We start from the raw sequence: 23,087 nt of genomic DNA on the forward strand, positions 1-23,087 counted from the left end.
TTCCCATCGGGCTCTGTTAGTTTCTTCAGCTCAGTCCTGGAACACTTGTAGTCTGGGTCCCAAACGTTTAGGCTTGTGACACCTAAAAATGAAGAAATGCCCACTTGTGACCAGTGACGGACTGGTAATCTGGCATTTGGGCAGATGCCAGAGGGGCCGTGGGCCCTCGTGGGCCATTTGGGCCGGCCGGCCAATCAGAGAGCCGCATGATTGTCACAGCCATGCGGCCACTTCATAGACCTTTTTCACGGCAGACATGTTGAGATGTCATAGTAGGAAAAGCACAGGTGTATTCAAACCCATAAATGATGGCTGCATTCCACTTAGGAGAAGCCCTGGTATTGTGCATGCTGACTCACTGAAAAAGCTTACTGAGACACTTGATGGAATTGAGCCATCGTTAAGGTTATCAGTTTCAACTGTGCTTTTCCTACTATGACAAGTCAAAATGTCTGCTGTGAAAAAGGTCCATTGTAAACAGCGGCCCATATAATTTCTCTCGGCCCCCTTTCAAGCATCAATAATAACGTTCTTTGGCCAAACGATGGCCAAATTTGTCCAGAGAAAAAGAGAGAGGCAGAGAAAAAGGGAGAAAAATATAAGAGAGCACTGTTGGCTGACGGTGAAAATGCTGCAAACTGACTGATTTGTTTTTAAAATCAAGTGCAGCTTAAGCTAGCATTAGCGCTAATATTGTTAGCATGTTAGCGACACATCTGAGCCAGCACACCAAGGAGAAAGACAGGACAGTGAGGAATATTAGGAAGAGGAAGAACAAAACGAGCAAGCGGAGGATGAAGAGATAGACATGGATAACGAATCTATGGAACTAACCAACACAGAACAACAAGCCTGCTATGGGTCTGAATGTGGATTACCAAAAGCAACAGAGATGGAGACCAATGCTGCAGGAGGGAGTGTAGGTACAGTAAGTTTGGCTACTTCAGAATATTATATTATTATGGAGCGGCTAGCTCTGATGATTTATTCTTTTTTAATATATATATCTATGTTTTGGTGCAGTTGTTTATAGCATGGGAGTTTACGTTCACCATCACTGGGGCTATCAAAAGTGCGTGTTCTTTCCGTGCATCAAAAGTTCAATCTGCGACCCCCCCCCGGTGGGCTGCTGGTGGGTGGAAATGCCAGGGCCGTTTTTTGTTCCCAGTCCGTCACTGCTTGTGACCCATTTTCCTTGTTTTATTTGGTTATTATTTAGAGGCAAACATGAATGAACATGGTAAACATACCTGCTAAACATCAGCATGTTAACGTCAGCATTGTGACCATGTGATGCTGACATTTAGCAAAGTACAGTATTGGGGCTGCTAAATTGACCGTACACGCTTAGTCTTACTACAATGTATATTTAAGAGCAACATTTTCTGTTCTATCTTATCATATTTAAAAGTTGGTACCATTGCTAATAGAGGTGTCACGAGTCTCCAAATCCACGGTTCGATTTGATTTGATTTTTTAAGGTCACGATTCGATTTTCGATTTCAACATTTTCTTTTCAGCAGTGACAGCAATGGCCCAATAAGAGCCGCTAGATGGCAGAAGGATACTTTACAACAACAGTTTGAGTTTTTCAAAATTAACAAAGAGCAATTGAAAGCACCATTAGTTTACAGAGATGCAAATGAACACACCACGAAGCCCTGTTGGAGCTCACATGCTTTACCTTCGTTGTTTGTTTACATAACTCACTCACTGGGAAGGCAAAATGTTGCCACTCCGGTGACTTCAGAGAAGCAGGAGGGTTTTCCAGTTCTGTGTTTTTTTTAAGTTATCTCCGACTCTGTCTGGAAAACAGCAGCTGCAGGCTACTGCTAAGCTAGCATTACCCTGTGTCTCTAGCTGCATGCTACCAGCCGGTAAGCTGTGCTGTGTCTGCTGGTTTTTTTCCCCCCCTTCGGACGTGCGCAAGTCAGCGGGGTGGAGAGACATAAAAATACTGGGGGAATCACCGATCCTGCTTCTGATATAAATAGTGGAAAGCTCATTTCAATCAATTTTCAGTTTAAAATGGTGGACAAAATACAAAAACAGCACTGAATACAATACAGCAGCACCATTTTTTTTTCCTGTACTTGTTACACAAAACTATTCTGTATACAGTTCAGTAATTTCTAAAGGTTTATACACCAACATCTGGCACATGGATACAGTTTAGCTAGTGTGACCTGAACAACGTGGAGCTGAGAAGCGCCATTATAGAACACATGTTTTGTAAATCCCTACAGCGATGCCCACTTATCCTATTCTCTTTCCATGTCACGGAGTGTAGGTTGAAATTATTCTGCTGGTACTGTATGTGCATTTTACAGCTCGATGCATCGTGTGTAATGCCTAATGCTTATTCGAGCACGTTTTCTCAAGGCAATATGCCACCAAGATGTACATACATAAAGAAACACACTCTAAGGCTTTTTATTTGACTACTGCTCTTTGTATTTAACACATCATGTTAAATGTTTGTCCTGCTCTCCATTCTCTCTCTCTCTCTCTCTCTCTCTCTCTCTCTCTCTCTCTCTCTCTCTCTACACTCACCCTCTCTCTCTCTCTCCCTACTCACCTCCGTGCTGAATGGCCATCCAATAACCAATGTCACACTTCATTTAGTGATCATTTGAGTGTGTGGAGAAACATCTCCTGTTCTTCCAGGCATCATTAGTTTTGACCTCTACTATCTCTAACATTTAACACTATTTCGATCTCATGAGCTCAGGGTGAGAGAGAGTTGCTAATAATATGATTTTCACATATGCACTGTTGTATTATAATGTTTTCAAACACTTTCCAGTGTTCCCGGAGTCCCTGTAGGGTAAGACTAATGACTTTATACAGTATAAAGTATTAAAAACTAGAAGTTTTATTGAATTTTATAGAGAATTTTCATGCTTTCAAAAGTTTCTTTCAAATTTCTGACAATCTCTCATAATAAGTAATGTCTGCACACAGAACAAGCAGCAGTTAACAGGACATGATATGCCTCGGCTGCGCTGTTATGCTTTGTCATAAGGGGGACTTTCCATGTTGGCAGGCAGGCAGGCTTATTTATGAAGCATTATCTAATATTTTATCATAGCAGTTAATCTTACTCCACTAATACCCACATGCGTCAACTATTATATCCTAGTGTATTTAAGGCTTATGGCTTTAGCAAAGCTTTTTCTTAACTACTTTTCTCAGCAGAACAAAAATCAAGTTATAAACAACACAGCAGCCAGTGCAGGTCAAAGCACACGTAACATGCTGCACTCACATGATGTGGCGAGCTTTTGATGCCATTGCGAGTGAATTTCTTCCTCACAGTTAAAATGAAAGAGCTGTTAGAGATTAGAGTGAGAAGAGCGCAAGTGTGTCTATACAGTATGTAGCTGTATACACACATTCATGATGGCTTCATTAAGTTTTACATTTGTTGTACGTGTTATAATCTGCACGTCTGAAGACTCCTCTCATCACGTTCTACTTCTAATCCTGCTCTAATTTCTATCTCCACCTAGCTAAAGGCAGAAAACATCCCACTCTAAATCCTATTTTTCTCTATCCTTGATAACCTCTGACCTTGGCTAAGCCAGAGAAAAGCCCTTTGGGAAATGAAACATGAAGCCTGTTATTTGATGCTTTTTTTTACAGATCCCTGCACACTAGCATTCATAAGGACCTAGACATACACACACTCTGTCACACATAGACACACAGATATAAGTACTGACCTCTACACCTGAATGACTATAAGATTAACCATTTAACATGAAGATGATCCTGTAACCCTGAAGTAACACATTGGCTCTTTGACATCACCGGTCAATTGTACGTATTGATGTTGGTCTTTAGCAGATGACTTTGATCACGGAAGGCCTGTGTGAAGAATACTTTGGGAGGGGCTTAATCCTTGAGGGAGCAGTTATTCTGAGATGGAATGGATGGTGTGTCACATTGTGCTGCGTTGGGCAGAAACACAACAGTTTTAGTAATGGCAACCCACTGACCTTTCCACTCGCACCCTGCCTCCCTTTCCCAGAATCCCAACATCCAACACTTCCAAAACAGCAAAGTCTGGTAAAAATGAATGCAATGCAGATATTAAGCTCTGAATTGCAGATTGTGAACTACAGATGGAAACAGATGGATGGCCTGAGCTCCCTCAAAAACAACAAAAGTTAGGGGTGTCTTGAAAAAAAACGATACATTTTCAACCATTATCTTTTAGCATTTCTAAAGCTGCACTATTATATTGTATTATTATTATTAATTATTATTGTATATAGCTTTAAAACAATAATCAACAAATAATGATTTCAGGCAATAATTAAAATCTAATGAAGCTTGAATGTTCCCATCATCTGTAGTTTTAAATGTGTTGATCAGTGAGCTTTGCATACATTGTGTTAAGATTTCATGTCCGACAGAAAAGTGATTAGCAGCGGCCTGTGAACTGGTGCCAGTCACTGCCACCTCCTGCCAGTGCAACCAATAACTGATCACACACCTCTGATCAGCCACAAAAACAAAATACTCTCCCCCTCCTCCTGGACCTGTCCATGGTTCTGACACTTTTTATGGCTGAAACCCCCCCAGGAAGTGTGTTGCTCGACAGTGTAATGCAAACAGTGCTCTGTTGGAACAAGAAGATGTAATCAAACATTGGAAGTGCATCCCTCTATAATAAAATGACTAAGGCAGTGCTACAGTACAGGTACAGGTTTGGTTATGTAAAGTCAAACTTTGGTCGAGGTCAGATGCATGCTGGACGATATTTCATCAGAGGACATACTATGTTAACTGACAGTCCATATTATTTTGACAATAGCACCACTGAAAATTTAACACATTTGATAATGATTAAATAGGAGCTTGTTTCTGGCTATTGAAAATAGCCTGAAACTGAGTACTATGTCCACCAACCACACTCTTACTTTCTATTTGAAAGACAAATATCCGTCTCTCAATCCCATGTTAAAACTGTCATGTATGACAGCAAAAGTGCCAATTATTTGTAGGCACATTGTAAAATGGAATTCACTTCTATTTTCAGAACTGACGGCCCTGGTTTAGAACCAATTATTATGATGCATTTTAAATCATTTTGATAAGATATTCATACAATCACAAATCATCAAATTTAGTTCCTGATTAACAGTACCACACACCCACCCACGCACACACCCAACCACCCACACACACACACACACACACACACACACGTTATGTCCTACTTAAACCTAAAAACTCTATGTACACGACAGATCTGTGTGATCATTATCGTTATGTAGTCTTGGAGCTTATTCTCACATCCACTCTGAGGTCAGCTTTGATCATTACCATTTCATAAAATTCCTTTATTTCTGCCAATAGCCAGCAAGGTGAAGACCCACCGCTGTGCAAATAATCATCTCTGTGCAAGGACTGTGTCTGTCAGTCTCGTCTCAAGGTAACAAAATTGGCAGGGTTTTAGGACAAAGAAGTTTAGGTGTAACAGATTGACTGCAGCCTCCAATATTCATCTAGCATCCTTGTATTTAGCTTCATCACTCAGCAGCATATTCCTCCTCTTTTAGCAGAGGCCAGCTGCCTCTCACCACCTATGGCCTTTTCACCTAGCTAACACATCCTGAACCAGTTTGTCCACTGAACGTACATAGACTAAACTGATATCAACTGTCCCTTCCAACACATGGGAAGACAGCAAACAAGCCCACACTTGAAATGTCTAAATGACAGAGCGATACTGGGATTAGTAACTGTCATGTAATTACTGAACAGGCCTTTTCACAGAAAATATTTTGATAAGTCACCGATGTAAATAATAAAATTAATGATGGCTGTATTCCATTTAGAAGCTTCAGTTTCAGGGTCCTGGTATTGTGCATGCTGGCCCACTGACAAGGCTTACTGGGACACTTGAATAGAATAGATTAGTAACACCTGTGCTTTTCCTATTTGACAAGTCAGAATATCTGCTGTGGGAAAGACATATTTCAAATTGTAATCCAGTCAGGACACTCATGTTGAAGTTTTAGCCATTCATTGCAATAATGATATGCATTTTAGTTGGTGTGGCATCAAGGATACAGTTCAGCATTGGTGTATACAGGTCAAATGAGCGCCAAGTAATTAGCTGCCTATTGTTTGAAATACTGAAGATGACACATATGAAGTTTAATATAAAGAACAACAGCAGAGGAAGAGGAATCAGAGTAAAATCTTATATTTTACTCAACTCTGGTAATCAGATCAAAATATCAAAATAATACATATTAAGACTTTTTGAATTAGATCTGACCCTTCCTACAGTACCAGAGACTATCCAGAGTACTGTGTTTAAAGTATATATAGTTAAATAGGCTAGCAAAATTATCGCAGACCCCTCCCATGTCCTCCCATCAGGTAGATGCTATAGCGTTCCAATTAAATACAGAAGATTGCTGAATAGGTATAAAAACTCTTTCATCCCTCTATCAGTGAATCTCCTAAACTCAGGACATAAGGTCGTGTGAAATGAGGAGCATGTGTGTGCAAGTTGGCTGCTTACTTGTTCTAACATGCTCATCATCCATGACAATCCCTTTTAACAATATACGATTTCCACAGGTCCTGTTATCAAATAACAGTAAAACCGGCTTCAAACTAATCATTACAAGAGACAGAAATTACAGTAATCTTGCAAGAGTGTCCATTTTTCATGTCTCCTTTTTGTCGGATTTTCCTGAACAACAACCTGAACACACACAGTAAACACTTCTAATTGTATCAAAGCTAATGCCTAATGTGTTTGATTCCTGTCTTTAGGTCTCTATCCATTTGTCAAAATTACTTTGCTTTTTTTCCCCCCCATCCTTGTCCCATCCTGCCCTCCCGGCTTCAGCAGTATGTCAAATAGATAATCAATAGCTTCCTGTGGCTTTGTTCCCCTGCATGCTAGATAATGGTTAGTTGCCAGTGTGCTGAACACACCTCATTAACCACTGGTTGCAATGGTTTGGCTTTTCCATTGCAGCCCCAGCCCCTAGTCAATAGTATGACTAATGCACCTGACAGCCATGGCAATGACACACATATTTCAGCCCTGCTGCCACCTCATGGCCGATGATTCTCTTCACACTTGGACTGACTCAAAGTCAAGTCATAAAAAAATGATTATTGCCTTTCTCTTTTTTTATATCTTTATTTATTTGTTTTTTATTGCTCAAAAATACATAAATAAAGTGCATATACTTCCTGCATGTGGTTGTATGTAGAGGGGGGTTAAAATCAATCAGAAGGTGTGATAAGTATTTTAAAAGTAGACACTAGCTGGCTGAAAACCAGAAAGTCCATCTTATATCTTGCATGCTGTACCTACACACAAAAACATACACACACTCAAAATGTAAAAAAAATCAAGTCAAAACATGAATGTGGGAGGCCGAATAAGTACAATAGGCAGGGGAGACAAAGAGAATGGAGAAGTGGACAGAAAGAGGAAGCGATGGTTGTGTGAATTGTAAGGAAGGATGGAGAAGCTCAGACATATCCAGAGACTGCTGTCAGCAGTTCTGCCTCAGTGTGTGTGTGTGTGTGTGTGTCAGACACCTGCATGTGGTGTTATTTAAAGTCACACATGTATGGAGACAAACATCACCTAAACAGTGTGTGCTCTGCTGAAACGCTGACTTCCCATCAACAAATCAATACATTTATTTATCAGCCAGAACGTGAAATGTCTTATGTTCTCCGCCGTGAATGTAAATTAGAAAACTTTGCAATTCTCTGCGGTGCTAATGGTTTATTTACACATTATATTCCACATTCACACATCTCAAACTCCTAGTCGGAGGAGTCACAGACAGTTTAATACAAACAATGCAATCAGCATGCAAACAGCAGATTACAAGACCGAGTTTGCAGCATGGAAGGACTAACAGCCAACTATAATTATTATCCCCAGTTATTGGGAATAGATTATTTGTATTTTTTTATTTAATTTATTAAAATGCTTTAATGAGAAAAGATAACTTTAAAACAGGACATGTTACCTTTAAGCCTCATATCTTTAGAGCACAAACTTCTCTCTTTCCCTCTCCATTTTTTTCCACTCCATCTCATATTCTTCCTCTTTCTTGATTGGACAAGCTCCCTCACCAGAGATTTTGATTAGCTCAGAGAGTACTGTCGTACAGGCTCTGTGTCATAGGGAGACAAGGCTGCAGTGTCTATTTCAGACACAAATGTGCAAAGGTGTGCACACAAATGTGCACATATGCACACTTACACAGGCTAATTTTCCACCTATTCAGCCAAACACTCAATGTTATATTTAATCTAAATAATTGAAATGGAGTCATATCTGCACTCTATTCCCCAAAGTAATTATGTGAAGCAGAGATGTAGACTGTGTACATCAGGACCATCATGTTAGTCATCTTGTTCATTCCATTTCATTTCCTACAAGCTGTAAAATTTTAAATTCGATGCCATCCCTTAGCACAGCAAATACACAAGTCAAGACATTATTTAGTCGCTCAGATCATTTCACAATAATATGATTCTTTTGGTGGAACTGCAATTGCTAGAAAAAACAAACAAAAAAGTAGACCAAAAGCACATGAAGGAATGCCATTTCTTTTTCCAGGGAATTATCTATTGATCTTTACTTCCTCCCACCAGAAAATCCCCATCTGAGTACAGTCAATCTCTGCTCCTCTTCCAAAATTATTGTTCATTATTAAACAAGTCTGCAGTCGTGTTTAGCGCAGTATGGAAGGGGATACTACTGTCACAGCTTTGTACAGTGACACCTTAATAGAGAACATTTCTGGTTATGATGTTTTCCTCTAAAAGAGCTGATTGATTTTTGCTTTTACCTGGTGAGACAGTATAGAGAACCCTGCAATATTATCACTTTGGCCACAAAATACTAGTGCATAACCCCTTATAAAACCACAACCTTTTAACTCCAGGTTTTGTACAGATTACACAAACAATATGCGTTAATTAGTCCAGTATGTTACCGACAATATAGATTATCTGCTGCATGCTTGATGGGCATGATAATTCCCTTGAACTTCAGCTCTCTGGATTCAGGAAAAGGACATGCTGGACATCCTACAAAAATACATCACTGCAGTATGCACTGGACATTGGGCCTTACATCTGCAGACCATTGAGGACACAGTCTTAATAAATCACAATCAGTTATTTCTCTGAGTTGATATAGTTTGATTTTAATTGGTATGTTTGATCAGCAGTTGATTCCTCTACAGCAGGGGTGTCCAAACTTCTTTCTTTTTTTTTTTTAAAAGAGTACCAGATTTGATAATGTGAAGATGCCCGGGGGCCAATGGTCCCTTCTGACTTTTTTTAAGAATAAAAGTTACGTACAAATGCACTGTTCTATAACAGTTTATATGTTCCTTGTTGGCAATGTAACCAAATACCCCACGTGAACAAATCTAAAAACAATTCTGTCTTACTTTTTCATCTGTAGTCAGATAACAGAAAAAACTATGGAATACCTTAGACTTTATTTCTCTCATTCAGAACATATTGAGGTTTTTGTTTGTTTTGTTTTTGTTATATATATATATATATATATATATATATATATATATATATATATATATAGACACACACACACATATACAGTATATCATCATCTCATCACAACACCATAACAATGAAGATACATTTTCTATAATCAAAAAACTCTCAGATTTTGAACATTTTACACTCATACACAAATCCCTGTTGATAACTATCTGTCTGCATATTGAAAGTTCTAGACAATTTTTTAAACAACACTTTAAAGGATTGTACAGCCTTGGCAGAGGTATGCATTCTCTAAATGCTTTCTAGTTTGAAAACTGGCCCTGGTATATAACTTTAAATGCCTCTCTGCTTAGCAAAAGTTACAGACACAGCATAAACTAACTGGAAAATGAGCAGGAACCAAAGCAAACAAAATGCAACTGTGTAAGACCATAAGCTCACATCCTAAAACATATTCAAAGAGTGACCTTGATATGTCAAATCACTGCAATGATGCTTGAGGCATGTGCCTCATTTCAGCTGAATCGTGACTTACTCATTTTAGGCATAAAGAGTATATACAGTAGATCAACAACTTGGAAAGAGCAATATATGAAATGTGAAATGATAAATTACTTCTACCCCCAGATAAATTGCTCTATTGAATTTCATCTACTTATCATCTATCACTGGAGTCCCATGAGGCTTGGCTGAGCATGTTTCACTCTGCTGTATATCAGATCCTCTGAGCTCTTCTGTTACTGTACATCACTTTCATGTATATAATCCCCTGCTCTGCCATCCTTTACATCAACATTACTGTACAATCATAGCACAGATTACAGATTACTTTTGTACAGTTAGATTAAAAAAAACATGACAGGAGAAAGACAAGACATCAGAGATGTGGGAAGAGATGAAGGGAGTGATTGAAAGAGTGATGGATGAGGATTGGATGCAAAGATGGGCTCAGGATAAGGAAAGAGAAGAGAACTGTGATTTGGATTTTAATGCCAGATGAAGCAGAGGGAAAGAGGTGAAGAGGAGGGAAAGAGAGCAAGGCTACGTCAAGAAAGGATGAATATTTCATCAAACTTGTGAAGACTTGGAACAGAGAGAGATAGATGAGGTGGGGAGAGTGAGGGCAAAAAATAGAGAAAGAACAAGAGAAGGACTTCTAAATCTGGAGCCAGTTGTACTAGCTGTTCATAAGTTCAAACTTGAGTCTAGTTATAGTGTCTTTGCATTCCTAAGTGGGGACTTATGCATCACTAAACATGTTTCGATACACAAACTAAGTCTGTAAAAAACTTAACAACAAAGTAGGTTGTTTGTCGTTGCCTTCCCAAATGATACATACTTGAATAAAATGCTAGTCAATGATGATGGTAACCCCAATTTTGTGGTATAAGGGTAATATTGTGAAGGCGAGTCTCAACAGTAGTTAATTAACCAACATTCTTACAGATTTACAGAGAATGTTAAAGTCACTGAGAAGTTTTCTTAAGTAACCTAAATTTAAAGAAAAAAAATCATACCATACAATACACCTCAAATTACAACAATAGATGAAATTACCTTAGAGGTATAGGTTCGGTAATCGAACATTTCCCCTTTCATTCAATACTACAAAAGTGAATCTGATTAATATATCACCTAGCTTCCTAAACTTTCATTCATTTGTTCAACCCCATTAGACTTCCTGTTAACATTGCTGATTGATTTTGATTGGACTGTGCTCAAGACGTTTCTTAGCAGCTGAATTAGACATTACTGAGGTATTTGGCTACTAGTTAAGACATTCCTTAAACCTGTAGTAATCATTTTTAACCACTTAGGGGCAGAGCAGCAAGCTGTCAACACAATGTTGACATATCACCTTATAAAGTTGATATGGCAAACTTGATAGCAAACACATATTCATACATCCAGCAGACAGGAAGCAGCATTAGAATCCAATTGAAGTCGTGTTTGTGTCCACCTGGTGAATGTAAGTCCAAAATTCACTCTCCTTAATGCTCAGTTTTTGGTCTCTTCTGTGGGAAATATCTGGCACTTTAGCAGCTAAATGCTTTGCTATGTTGACCAGCTAGTAGCTAAATTTGACTGTCTGGCTATTGGTGCTGGACAGGTAGCATACAGTTGGTTTATTGGAGCTTTTTCACTGAAAACAGCTGCTGCTGAAAATAATACTGTGAGAGTATTATTATTAACTAAAACAACAAGTTGTGGTCCATAGGACAATGAGCTGAAAGATGTTTAACTGCAGAGTCAGGTGATCATTCTCTGTGGGTTCATCACTACGAACATTACACAATCATTTCATCCATTGTTAATACAAATATTAATTTCCAGCTCTACGCTGTAATGGTGAAACCTGGTGGCTGTTTCACAAAAGCAGAATTTATAAATCCAGGATAACTGATAAAGTGAGGCTTGACCTAGTCTAATCTGTGCATCCTGGCTTGGTGCGTTTTTACGAAGGCAAAGCCAGGCTGAGGAGGAGCGACTAGGTCGAGTCAGGCTGAAGTAATTCAGATAGATGCTCGTTCATGGCTTTCCTTAAAAGGTCCAGTTCACAAACTTGTCCTTTTGCATGAATATTTACCATCACCATCAATTCCAAGTATTCCTTTTGGCTTGACATTTTACACACGTATTCAAAATCCAAATTTCAGGAACAGGAGTCTTCTTCTTTGCCCAGAAAAAGAAAAAGGATATTGAAAAGAGCAAAAGACCGGCTTTTTGAAGCGTGAAGGCTACCGTAGCTGTAATACATACTTTGAACTGCGTTATATGATCTCAATGCTAGATGGAAGAAATTCCTACACATGGGACCTTTAACAGACCGCGAGGTCGATCACAGATTTACTGATGATATAATGGAAAATACGCATTGTGCATATACTTTACACAGAGTGAGCAGCAGCTTCTAATGGAAGTTTGATGAAGTGAAACATTATTTGTAAGAAACACAGCCGCTGTGAAGAAACGAGAGAAAACGTTGCAAACAATCGCAGACCGACTGAATGTGTAAGTATCTTAAAAATAGACATTATGTGACCATGATTCTAAACTGTTACCATCATAATTATAACATTCAAGGAGTTAAGCTAGTAATAATTTGCACACATTAACAGTTATATATTTATATATATATATATATATATATATATATATATATATATATATATATCTCCTCCCCATGCCCTTGTTTCTCTCTCTCTCTCTCTCTCTCTCTCTCTCTCTCTCTCTCTCTCTCTCTCTCTCTCTCTCGTTTATTTTGGTCCTGTGCCTGTTAGCACGGTGGTTGTCGCCTTTATCCACCACGACTTTGCTACCCACCCCTCACTCTTCCTCATCTTTACACTGGCCTGAATAATTTTCTTCTGGGTACTGTTCATCTCCTCCTTTCTCTTTTAATCACCATTTCCCGCCTGGTTGGACGATTCAGTTTACGCCATTTTGTGCACCTTCTTCCTCTTGTTTTTTTTTCTCCCTCCTCCTCACCCTGTCTCTCTCTCCTCTCCTGGTCATTTGGTGGGTATATTTTCACTAGAGGAAGCGTGCGTTTTGACATTAGCCTCCGTGCTGGGGTTCATCAGTGCCGGGGTGCGAGGACTCAGCCTGAGAGGTTGCGCGGGGGTTACTGCCACTGTGGAACTATAATTACCTCAGCTGTCAGTCACACACACACACACACACACACACACACACACACACACACACACACACACACACACACACACACACACACACACACAGCTGTTTCTGACCAAAATTCATGCTGTGGTCTGGTGCAAACTAAAGCTGTCTTACAATATGAGTAACTAAAAGGACAATTATCTGGTGTGTAATGGGTAAATATGTGTTAATATTTGTGGTTCTGCTTGTGTGCACGTCTCTGCTTGATTTTTAGTTTATTTAATGACACTTAAATCGCTGTGGGGGCAGTTTAGTCTCTGCTGACTCATGTGCAAGATTGTTGTTCGTCACCAAAGGTCATCTTTTTAGATTCCTGTTCTGCATGGGATGGTGTTGCTTGAGGAAACCTTCAGAAAAATTCTGAGCTTAGGGGGTCTAGCTGAAATTTTCAAAGGAATTTTCCTATAAGGCTGTGCAGGGATAGCGGTGGGCGTACTACAGTATAAAACTAATATCTGTAGGCCAGGGATTTGGTATTAACCTAATAGTGTGCAGGATTTTACACAGAGAGACATCTTTGGGGTATGGCAACAGTAAATGGAAGAATATACAATGAAAATAAAAACCCTACACTCCCATTTCTAAACAGATTGGGAAAATACCCCAAAACATTAATAATGCATAGTATTAAATTGCTAAAATATAATTGCCATGTTGTTTGGCATGAAAAAACACAATTTCAGTTTTCAGAATTTGAGTGCAGTACAACAATAACTGATCATTTTTTCATCCTGCAACGGTCTCCAGATGTGACATTTGTCTCAAATTGTTGTTTATGGAAACGCCCTAAAAAGGGAGTATTTGAGTGAAAGACGCATGGACACAGCTTTTCTCAGATCATATCTATTATGTCTGAAGGGAGGAATCGAGTTGTCCCTTTACGTAGCTCAAAAGTCCTACCCCTGCTGCATCCCTCCGGCAACTACCACTACTAATTACTGATGGTGTTTAGAGGAATTTATGTACATAAACCCTGAGGTAACACAAATACTGTACCACATCTGACAGCAACTATAACAGAACAATGGTCAGATATGAATAAAAACATGAAATATGAAGAATACTCAACATATGGGCCATCAAATGCCATTCCACTACCAGTCACCATCCAACTTGGAATTCCATCTGTCACATACTTCCCCTCAAAATTAGATGATGTTGTCCTTAACATCAGTACCCTTAATCTTAAAATGCTCAAATACAGTCGATCGTGTTTAAAACACTTGTTACAGGTTAACACATTTACATTCCAGTAAAGGCTGCATGCGTGTGCTTTCACTGGATTATATTGTAACATGTATTAAATGAGTGCCATCATATGTTTAGTACAGCATCATGGTCTCAGTTTATCCAGCCAGTGCAGTAATTGGAAAACAAAGTCAAATTCATTTTAAATTAAGTTTTGACCTCGTAAACCTTGAAGCATGCCAATTAGTGATGCAGTGAGTGTGGTACAGCGGCGGAGACATTTGGAGTGCGGTTAATGCTGCTAACATAGTGACGCTGTGTTAAATATTTCAGCTGATGTCCTCTCAGGCGTTCGCTGTACTCAGAGAGAGAGAGAGAGAGAGAGAGAGAGAGAGAGAGAGAGAAAAAAAAAAAAAAAAAAAAAAAAAAAAAAGAGAGAGAGAGAGAGAGAGACTATTGATGTGGTTAACAGCTGAAAGATGGACGAGAACAGAGCACACTAAAGTAGCAATAACAATAAGGCAATAACAGTTTATTATCTTTGTTTTTTCACTGTACAATTACTGCCGTTTAGAGTATCATTGAAATGAAAGTCTGAGCTGGAAAAACTCAAAATGTTTTGGACTGAGATGGAGCGATGGAAAAACTGAGCGGGTACCAAAGTGCTGTGTGATTTGGATCCCAACAGACTCCTGCACAACCGTTACACCAACAGGGAAGAGTCAATGTGGAAAATAAATCACCTCAGCTTTTGTTTCTTTTAAACCCTCCCTTGTGTTTTTCTTAGCATCTCTTTTATCTTATCTTTTCCTTTCTTCGCCATGTTTACTCTTACCGTCTCCGTCACTGAACTGGCCTCTACCAGAATGTGTATTGTTTGTTCAACTCTGAACAATTAAACACCCCTGACATTAAAATCCATTAAAAAAGCAACAAATCTGACATCACCTTGTTGTTGGGACAAAGACAGGAAAGACGCAGGCAGAAAGAGCCTTTTACACCTCTGCCTGCCTCTTTCCTGTCTTTGTCCCAACAACAAGGTGGTTTCAGTCTCAAATACTAACGCACAAAGCAGAGAGAGGCTGCAGATGTTTCCTCGGCTATTATTTCCAGCTCTCTCCACGTCGTAATACGCTCAGCGCTCTATTTTGATTCGACAATAAATTTATCAGAGGAACACCACAGGAAGTCTGTGCAACATTGGGATGGGCGCGGTAGGGAAGGCAGCTTAGGAGCTTATGGACAACCAGCACAGTTGTTACAGACAAAACAACATGGAGCTGCACCATTCTACATCCTGCTTGTTGCCAAGCATGACAAATCATGCAGTGTTGCTTTCACATAACAGGTGCAAAATGTTTATGACTGACAATGAATGAATAAAGAAATAAACAAACTGAACAAAATATGTTGACAACGTAAGTTCAAACTCTCTATTAGTGTCTGGTCCTCATAGTGGAGTTGTTTAACCACTGCGGAGAGTGGAGGCCATAATAAATGATTTTGTACAACTGTGTTAAAGCTTTTACTCATTTAACGATTCGTTGCATGTTTCAAATGCATCAATTTATCAATTCTTTTGGCTGAATAACTGCATTGCTCTGCGTAAAGTGCAAAGAGCATAAACAGGTGCCAAATGCTGATGGTTTCTCCCCATTAACACAATTTCCTCTTCTACATTTTTGTCTGAGTGTTCGTTTTTCCAGTCATTTTTTCTCTTCCCTCACTCCCCCCTCCTCCTTCCTCTCTCCCCATTTTACATCCCTTGTCCTCTAATCGGACTTTTTTGAGAAGTAGAGAGAAGAGAGAACGTCTCCAGGAGATTTGAGAAGTAAAGCGGCTCTCTTCCAAAGGCAGCTAAGAGGCTCAGGGGAGGATGGCAGTCGCCGTCTTCTTCCAGAACATGTGCCTCAAAGCAGTGACATGGTGTCAGAGTGAGAGAGGAGCAAAGAGGAAAAGAGAAGGCGAAAAAGCAAGAGGGGGGAGATGGAAGAGAGAGAAAGAGAAAGACCAAGAGAGAAAGTACTTGGTCAACTTGTCATCCATTATAGATTTCCTATTATTCATTCAGGCCCAACTCGCCTTGTGCTGTGCTGTTCTCCCACTTTCATCTTCACTCTCTCTTACTCAATCTTCTTGTGTGTCTGTATACAGTATGTCTCTAGGCAGAAAACCCACTGTGCAGTATTTTAGGATCTCCATAAGGGGAGCTAAGCCACGTACAGTAAAGTGTAGCGCTGTTCACTTCTTACAACACACACATCCTAAATATAGAATACAATCTCAAAGAAACAACACACAACAACAAAAGAACAAACAACATTCCAACCGAGCAACGGAAGAAAAAAACTTCACTGATTACAAGACTATTATTATAGAAATATTTATATTTCATTATTTCATCCCCTCGAACCCTGAATGTCCCATTACAGTGAATTGTCACAAGATGTCACATCGATATTTTGGGTCTGCTTATTCCAACAATTGATTGTAATTTAATGCTACACTGGGTTTCTGACACCATGTTTTTATGGCAATAGATATAGATATATGATCTTAATTTTGTATTGCAGTTTCCCCAAACTTCAGCCTAACTATAATATGCAGTATCTTTGGGAACATAAACTTTGTAATGACACACCATTGGCTCACATTTAAGAGATTAAAAGAAAGCAGATTACGGCATGTGTGCACCACATCAACATTTTTATGTAACTGCCCCTTCTGAAATTACCTTTGGTGGTTTTTCATGGCAACAACTACTGTAAATGTGACAGCTCTTGCATGTGGCTCACCCAGGTGCGTAGTCAGTAATGGACCTTTTTCACAGCTGAAATTGATAACCTTAACGATGGCTCAATTCCATCAAGTGTCCCGTTAACCTATTTGAGTCAGCATGCACAATACCAGGGTCTCTCCTGAGTGGAATGCAGCCATCACTAATGGTTTTGAATACACCTGTGCTTTTCCTACTATGACATGTCAACATGTCTGCCGTGAAAAAGGTCTATGGGCCAGGGCGGCCGCCCACTTTACTCACTGGCCCGTCCAGCTAAGTTTTATCAAAATACGGTTTGTTATGAAAAATATTCAAATGTTTGTAAAAAAGAAATAGCAACAGAACTCGTTGTGTGTGTTTAATGTGTCTTCTCTTCTGATTAAAACGAAACTGTTTAAACCATAGAATAAGGATCAAACAATTAGGAAGCCTTGGAATGTAGGTGGTTGCTATGGTAACAACAGACAGACTCTCCGGGCTGCCTTCAGCAGCTAACGTTAGCTAGCTGGCTTTTTAGAAAATGTACCATGGATCAAATCGTAACTTTTCTTTTCGGTACATTTCTTAACACATCCAGGATGTGTTAAGCAATGTCCTGTTAAAAGTTGTAAGTAAGAATGATTTCAGTGCCGTTCACCGTAATTTTCTCAAAGAAAAGCTTAACTCCAAGTCTTTCAGAAGACGGCTGTTCCCAGCAGCAGCAGCAGCCATAAGCCCACCCACCGACTCTATACACAACGTGATTGGCCTGACCAGAGATTGGTTTTTCCAGCTTGCAAGTCAACGGAGAGTACCTAGACCCCCCTGGCTGCAAATTAAATTTGCTGCAGATAGGGTGCGTCTAGAGTTCTAGGCTACCTCACAGAGGTACACATTAAGTAAAACGTGTTTCATGCTTCTTGCATTATTATTTAAGTAACCTAGTAACCTTCCTATTAAGTAAGACATCATGAACACTGATGGTGGCTTCTAGCTGAAACAAGTTTGTGTTTTGCCCACATTAAATAAGAAGATAACTTATCTGTGAGTGACGTAGTTTTTAAGTTTTCTTTGATCCTGTCACTGCCATGGACTCGATACACTGTCTAAGATTTGGCGCTTTGCTGGCCACTTTTCATTATATCTTTCATAATTCAAACAATGCTTGGCTGGAAGTTTTCCTTCTTTGATTTTCTTTTACTACTGGTAGCGCATTTGCTGCTCATAATCTGACCATAATCCTGAAGCAACAATGATGTTATGAATGCAGAAAGGATATGTTACATGTGCGATTTCTGTCTGATGTAGGCTATGTCATGCAGTATGTAAATGCCTTCTCTGCTGTTTGGGTTCACTTTGCACTTTGTGCAATAAAATGGTTAATTTTATAACAGTGATGTGCAGAGCCAATGCTGCTGGTTCAGGTGCAAATATATTTTAGCCCGAATAGGTTAAAAATCGACAGGTTTTTGTCTATATTGTTGTGTACAAACTTTTTACACTGAGCTTTGTTGGTTGAGCATGTTGTAGACAGTACTGCTATTGCCGTTGTAATGCAGTATATGTTGGAAGGTAAAATTGTTGCTTTCAGTTTGTCCTTTTTGCTACTTTGTCTTTTGGAAAACGGCCCACTCACTTTTGTACTGGCCTGCCCAAAATACTATTTCTACCTATGCCACTGGGCTCACCACAGCAGTGTACTGCTTCACAGGATGCCAAAGATGCTATTCATGTTAACATACTGGGTAGCTGCTCAGTTAACAGTTTGCTGCTGTGTAGTTGCCGTAAAACGGCTTCAGAAGGTCAGAAGAGAGAGTTGGTTCAGAAACCCGAATAGCTGTTGAAGGAGAGCTAAGTGCAACAGTCGCCTACAGCCCTATTTGCATGGGACTAGTATTACTTTGGGACCTCTAGTAATTTTTTAAAAATTGTGGAAGTCTACCGTGATCTTAATCCCATGCAAATCTGCCATGTCTGTAATTTGTCAAGTAAAAATCCCACCGCGATTACCTACCATATTTCGCCAAACACAGAGGTTGTGTGATAATATTAGTCCCGTGCGAATCTGCATCTCTGCGATTCAGAGTTGTATTGGCTGCGTTGGCAATTATAAATGAAGGTTTTGACAGAGCCTTGAAATCATATGTGGGGGATAATGTCAGTAAATTGAAAAAGTAAATCAAAATCACATGAGGTCCCCTGGTAATACTAGTCCCATGCGAATAGGGCTTTAGTAAGCAAAAAGATACAGTACCAACCTACTGCAATGTCACATAAAGACCCATTAGATCCAAATTAAATCTTTTACATTATAACAAGAATTTACATGTTACGGATTTATAACCTTACACAGGAGCTCAGTCTTTCAACACATGCAGTGTGGGTTTAATGAAAGAGATTATACTTAGGTGTAAAATAACACTGCATTAGCCAAGGATGTGAAGGATATCTACATCTCACCTACGCTACTCCATCTTTTTAGACCTTTTTTTTTTTTTTCCTACCTCCTCTTTGGAGGACAACTTTATTTTTATTATAGAGCTATATTTTTTATACACACTATAATACATTCAGATTTAGCATTACATTCAGTGCATTAACGGTTGCCCCACCGTGACCATTCAACCTGTTTTAGTGAGACCCTGGATCCATATAAGGGCAGGGGGGATTTAAAGCACCACGTACGAAGTGTAACACATAACATATAAAACGTGACAAGGTGGCAAACAGAACAACAGAAGGAAGTGAGACGGGACAATAACCGAACTGACAAGACGGGACTGGACAGAACAGTTGACAAACATCAGAATGTATTATTAATAATTGGGTAGAATGATCTACGATTCATATTTGGTTGATCATGGTTTTCGTGTTTGAAGGGAGTTGGAAAAACATGTTATGCATAAGTGTGGATGGTGTTGCTAGTGTGTGTATGTGTGTACGAGTAAAGTGATAACTGTAAGGGAAAAATAATGAAAAGAAAAAAAAAAAAAGGAAATTACAGTAATTAAATTATATAAATAATGTACAGCTTGTAGTTATATTTTTGTTGAATTTAGAAACGTTAGAAATGGGGACCAGGTATCTTCAAAGGCTGATATTTGCTTCTCTCTGTGTGCATTGTGTTTTTCCATTGAGATGTATTCTGAGATTAAATTTGTCCAGTGATTGATGTGGCAAGAATTCTTTTATTTCCAGTTTTGGATGACTACTTTTTTAGTGACAGCTAGAGAAATGAACAACGGATTCCTGAATTTTTGCGGGATTTGGATTTCGGCGATATCACCAAGGAGACCAGGGTGGTGGACAGTGTCTCGGTGACTGTGATCCAGAATGAATGAACTGGTTGACAGAGCCACATGGCGTGTAGATAATCGTCTGTGATACCTAAGGTGCATTGTGAACAAATACCTGTGTTTGCTAGGCCCATTTTGAACATTTTACTTTGGGTGATGTGAGTCCTTTGAATGATTTTATATTGTATAAGATGCAGGTTTGTGTTAGCGGTCATGGAGAAGGTATTCTTACAGATTTGTTCCCAGTATTCAGGGTTGGGAGAGAAGATCAGATCAGCTTCCCACTTGTTTGTTGGGAGTGTTATTGTTGTGTTTAGGTTGGAAATCATTGTATATAGCCGGGAGGTTAGTTTTTTGAAGTTATTCATTTTCATAAGTTCTTCTGTGAGCTGAGAGGGTTGTAACGTGTTATTGGTGATTCTGATTTTATCTTTTATTTTAAGTCTAGGTTGTTGATATTAAAAGGAACTGTTCTCTCCCAACCCCATATTTCTCTGTGAGTGTGTTAAATGACATGAAATGGTTGTTCTCAAATAGGTGGTGAAGGTTTGTGATTCCTTTTTGTGCCCATATGGAGAAGTAAAAAGGTTTGTTCTGTAACATGAACACTGGATTGTGCCAGAGCGGGGTGAACTTGTTTAATTCTAGTGATGATTTTGTGATTTGGTTTGTTTTCCACCAGGCTGTCCGAGTTGAATAGATGGTAATGCGTTGGCAGAAGTTGGATTTCTTGATTGATTGTGAGAGGAAGGGGAGATCTGCAATTGGGATGTTTGTGCATTGGTTTTGTTCCAGTTCCAGCCATGGGTAATTGTGCTTATGTATATTGATCCATTTAACCATGTACAGTAATTGATTTGCCAGGAAGTAGTGATAGAAGTTTGGTGCCTCAAGCCCACCATGTGATTTTTTATTTTGTAGTGTTGAGAGTGATATTCTCGGTTTTTTGTTTTTCCAATAAAATTGTGTTGTTAATGAATTGAGAGTTTTGAACCATTTGTCTGTAGGAGTGATGGGGATCATAGAAAAAAGGTAGTTAATCTGGGGTAAGGTTTTCATTTTGACTGCAACTATTCTTCCAATGAGAGTGAGACCAGCGTTTATATTCGTCTTCGATTTTCCTGAGAAGGGGAGTATAGTTGAGGGTGAAAAGTTCTGATAGCTTGGGGGAAGTCTGAATCCCTAGGTACTTGATATTGCTTGTGTGAAGGTGGAGGGAAGTGTCCTGAGCTCCAAAATCCCATGAGTCATCTGAGAGGGGTAGTAAGATTGATTTGTTCCAGTTGATAGTGTAATGCGAGACATGGGAGAATCTGTTGATGATATTGAAAGTTTCTTTAAGTGATACCTGTGGGTTCTGTAAATAAAGTAAAATATCTGCATATAAACTCATTTTGTGTTGTACGTTGGCTACCTGAATTCCTTTGATTATGCTGTTTTGTCATATTGCTGCTGCGAGTGGTTCAATGAAAATGGCAAAGAGGGAAGGTGAGAGAGGGCATCTTTGTCTGGTGCCCTGATGCAGTGTGAAGCTCTGTGACGTGATTCTGTTAGTGGTAATGGTGGCCCTGGGTGATCTGTACAGTGTTTTAATCCAGTGGATGAACGACTCTCCAAACCCAAACCTGTGAAATGTATTGAATAAAAATGACCAATTTACTTTATCGAAAGCTTTTTCTGCATCAAGTGAGATGATAATGGTTTTCTGTTGTGTTTCTTGTGATATATTGAATAGGTTGAAAGGTCTGCGTACATTATCTGTAGCGTGTCTATCTTTTATGAAGCCTGTCTGATCTGGATGAATGAGTGTGGACGACTGTTTCTATTCTGGTTGCTAGTGCTTTGGTGATAATTTTCAAGTCTGTATTCAATAGCGAGAGAGGTCGGTAGCTAGAGGGGTGAGATGGGTCTTTGTTGGGTTTTAACAGTAATGTCATGGCTGCTGTATTCATGTGTGTGGGTATGGTGGAGGAAGTTTTTATTTCAATGATTACTCTGTTGAATAATGGTGATAATATGTCCCAAACGTTTTTTGTTTTTGTTTGTTTTTTAGACCTTCTAATGCATGAGAAGACATTGAAAGCTTGTTTTTCATTATACAGGGAAAAAAACATTTGCATGTCCAACTAATAGCCTGAAAAACAAACTGCAAGATATGGGACATTTAACCATTACATCATAAAATGACAAAGGATCCGGACATACTGTATACGGCTTTGGCGGCAGTGCAGTAGGTTGGTAGGGAAGAAATCTGATTACTGACAATATTACTACATGTAAACTTGGAGGAACGAGGCTACTTGAGTGCATGTAAACACAACATCGGATTCTTGCCCTGGACTGATTTCTCACAGTAATCTGGTTTCTGGTGTGCATGTTCTGTAAATGTAGTCAGTGAGGAGAAGTCCTGTCAACCGGCTGGTGTGATTCAGTGCTTTGCAGTGTCAGTTTGAATATATGCACCAGAGTTCCCCAAATCCTCTCATTCTGGATTTCTTTCTCTTCTGTCAAGTACTTTTCATTCTAGCAGTCTAATTAGGGTCCGAATTACACCTGAGCCGACAGGTGACTGCAGTTAATAACATGGAAGTACATATAACAGAACTGGATTTGAGGATCAC

The 23,087-nt window shown here is 39.3% G+C and overlaps 1 protein-coding gene across 1 annotated transcript in view; it reads left to right on the forward strand.

The window, feature by feature from the left end:
• Positions 1–23,087, forward strand: part of LOC120544486 (reticulon-4 receptor-like 1) — a 91,116-nt gene that overhangs the window by 46,899 nt on the left and 21,130 nt on the right. The window lies entirely within an intron of this gene.

Source organism: Perca fluviatilis, chromosome 16, assembly GCF_010015445.1.
Source record: "Perca fluviatilis chromosome 16, GENO_Pfluv_1.0, whole genome shotgun sequence".
Lineage (NCBI taxonomy): Eukaryota > Metazoa > Chordata > Actinopteri > Perciformes > Percidae > Perca > Perca fluviatilis.